At 38.5% G+C, this 3554-nt stretch overlaps 1 long non-coding RNA gene across 1 annotated transcript; it reads left to right on the forward strand.

Annotated features, from left to right (window-relative positions):
- The first annotated feature begins 143 nt into the window (after positions 1-143).
- Positions 144-3307, forward strand: LOC122548085. The gene is made up of 2 exons (XR_006311165.1): positions 144-1013; positions 2207-3307. It is a non-coding gene; the product is annotated as an uncharacterized LOC122548085 (long non-coding RNA).
- Positions 3308-3554: the final 247 nt, after the last annotated feature.

The following is a 3554-nucleotide window of genomic DNA, read 5'->3' on the forward strand; positions in this document are numbered from 1 at the left end:
ACCATTACAGCGGACAGCTGAAACTGACAACCCGAAGCGGCAGGGACAGACCACTATAAACACCGGAGGAAACATCAAAGAAGCGCTTCGCAGGAGGCTCCCAAGCACTGATGATGTCGCCTAGCCAGGGTACGAAACGTTTGCAACAAAAACTTCCAGCTCGGCGAACAGAACCACAGCATCTTTCTGACTCTAATATAACCCTTTTGAAATTCCATATTAATAAAGCAACATATAATACATTAATTTGAAAGTCTTTTAAACCACTTGTATGTGCTTGCTGGTTTCAGCCAAATTGTTCATTTTCCCTGATGACGGAACACTTAGTGAACTCTTCCCCCAGACCAAACATTGCATAGAAAGCACTGGAGGAACTCAATGTCTGTCTGGCAGTATCTCTGGATAGAGAGACTGTTACATTTTGAAGCTAATGTGACCTTTCTTCAAAAAACTGGTGTTACTGAGTCTTCTGTGATTAGAGAAAATGGAAAACTTGGCTGAAATCTACTTGAGCTGAAAATATGTTGCTGGAAAAGCGCAGCAGGTCAGGCAGCATCCAAGGAGCAGGAGAATCGACGTTTCGGGCGTGAGCCCTTCTTCAGGAATGAAATCTACTTGAGTATGTTTAATATTATGATGAAGAGATTTAAAATGCTTCCAAATCTACATACATCTGTTGCTCTATAAAAACAAAATTTCAATGGTAAACTGAATAGTACTGTTGTTTTTTTGTGGTTTTTTGCTGATGTTTGGATTCAGATTAACATTAATGAGTTAAAATGGGTCATATTAGAAAACTGTTTAAGAAACATCCTTTCCATTGTGGGCTTTCATTCGGTGTTTCTACCACCTGTTGGATTACATTTACTCTTAAATTATGTTTTGCTTCCAGGGGCAAACATGTGAGGTCTGTGGAGCCAAAATTCATTTTCCCTGTGCTGCAAAATACTTCCGAGGTCGGAATGACCCTTGCTGTCCAAACTGTAGGAGGTTCTGGCCTCATGAAATCCCAGGTAATAAGTGTTTAAACAACATCTTTTTTTTATATATATGATTTACTTCGTTCTGATAATGGCCCACATCTAATCCATTCATAAACACAGTATAGTTAGTTTGATGCTGCATCTTGCTTCAATCTTTAATTTCTGTTTCCAAACATCTGTAATGAGTGAGATGATATTTACAAAAAGCAGATATTAAATTTATGCTAAATTGCCTACAGTGTTCAGGGATGTGTAAGTCGGGTGCATTAGACGGGGTAAATGTATAGTAATGGGGAATGGGTCTGGGTGGGTTACGCTTCAGAGGGTCGATTGGGCTGAGGGGCCTGTTTCCACACTGTAGGGATTCTAAGATGTTAAAATTCGGCAGGGTACAGAATCATATAATCCTTGGAACTCAACAAACTGAAAGCTGTAGTTTGTTCAAGCAATGGATTTTTATTATTAATAGAACCACCTGTTTCTGTTCTACATTGGGCTACTGTCTGGAATCCAGGGCAAACGTAATGCAATTCTAGTGTTTTGCTGGCAGCACTGTAAAATGGTTAATTTATTGTAAACATGGTTAAAATTCTTTCAAGCCAGTAACTGAGAATACTTCTAAGAATTACTTCTCCTATTGACCCCTAACAATAAGCCGTGGAGTTTGTGTTGACTTGTACCACAGTGATTGAAATATTGATCAGTTGTCTCTTTGGCATCCCTCGTTCCACTAAACCATCGGGCCAAACTTCAAGTTTCTGCTGCCTTACATTATTTCTTTGTGTTTTTACTTGTCAGTACTCATGCTCTACAAACCCTTTTCTCTTTTGGTCTCCTTCATAGCTGATTGGTAACAGTTGTGTCTCCAGTTTTCTTCCATTAGCATCATAGTATTAAAGAAAAATGGCTCCGCTGTCCCATCTCCAAATTCCCTTTCAAGTCCTTGAACATGTGGTTGCCATATGCAGTTTTCCCTTGAGCTTGATGTTTTAATCCCTGCACTGCAATTACTCTATTTCCACCATGCCATAGTATTGAAACAGCTCTCGTCAATTTAGATATGAATCCTGTGTGATTGTAACAGAAATTAGCTTTACCATCTTGTTCTAGTCTGCGACCTTGGCAGAGGAATTACAACTCTTACACTTTCTAAAAGAAGTTAGAAAGTGTATATACAATTCTCAGGGCTGTTCACTTAACTTTTGGCTTTTCTCTTCACCTAGATGTCAGCAGGTCTGAACAATCCATGCCACCTCCATCCTCCACGCCAAAAATGCGTCGCTGATATCAGGAATGAGACACTAAGAGACTTAAAGAAGCAAAGTGAAATGTCATGTCTGTGGGAAGTGTGGGATGGGAGTTCTAAGACGATTGTGTTATGAGATGAAGTATACTTTGTAAACTGGTGTAAAAGATTACACTACTGGTATTTTCAAACTTGTACTTATTGCTGCACAGCCACCAATTTAGACCACTGTAGCGCTTGCATAGAGAGTATACTCTAAACCTCAGCTTGAGATTAAAATCACCATTGTGGTCCATCTTAGAGTGATCAGTTCAGTAGAATATTAAGTTGAAATCATGTTTCCATCAAGGATACTATGCAATGGAAAAAGGAATAATTATTTGTATAAAATTAATTACATTTAAACCAGTGTTTTAACCTCATACTTCCTCATCCTACTGCGATGATACTTTGAGCAACCCAAAGTGCTAATACTGATAAATATGAGAACAATTCTAATTAACTTGCAAACTGGAATTTGGGTTACTTAGAACTAAAGCTTACAAAGACAGAAGTGTGATCAAGATGCAGTGATCTTGATCAATGTTTAAGGTGCTTAAGATGTTAAACAGAATAAGGATGGGGAAAAGAGGTGGGAGATTTCAGGTAATAAACTCAACATTTCCCTTGCTGCTTTTGAATTTAAGAACCAGAATGGTTAAGGGAAGTATAGTAAGGAAACAAAGGGATTAGGGTTTCATAAGTTTTTGTGATTTGGAACTATGATCCAGCAATACTAATGTTGGAGATAAAATCCTGTAACTTGCTTTCTTCACAGTACTGTGGGTATGCTTAGCAGTTCATGAAGGAAGCTTATGTCCAAGGGTAACTAGGTTTGGGTAATAAATACGGCCTTGTCAGTGATGCTCTCATCCCATGAATTTAAAAAAAAAGTGGGCACCTATATTGATTTGACAGACAAAAAGACAAAATAATATTAAACCAACAATTTGCAACTTTCTTCATAGAAGACAAATTTTAGGCAAAATAAATGTCTAGTCAGAATGAGAACATAAAAAGTAAGCATATTAGAAAACAATACTGGAAGTATTGAATGAGGAGAGGCTGGGACTTCTTTCCCTAGAGCATTTAAGACTGAGGGTTGACCTTATAGACACTTATAAAATTATGAGGGGCATAAGTAAGGTGAAGAGTCAAGGACTTTTTCCCCAGGGTAGGGCAGTCCAAAACTGGAGGGCATAGGTTTAAGGTGAGAGGGGAAGGTTTGAAAGAGACCCAAGGGGCAACGTTTTCACACAGGGATGCTGCATGTATGGAATAAGTTG

Source organism: Chiloscyllium plagiosum, unplaced genomic scaffold (genome assembly GCF_004010195.1).
Source record: "Chiloscyllium plagiosum isolate BGI_BamShark_2017 unplaced genomic scaffold, ASM401019v2 scaf_12794, whole genome shotgun sequence".
Classification (NCBI taxonomy): Eukaryota; Metazoa; Chordata; class Chondrichthyes; order Orectolobiformes; family Hemiscylliidae; genus Chiloscyllium; species Chiloscyllium plagiosum.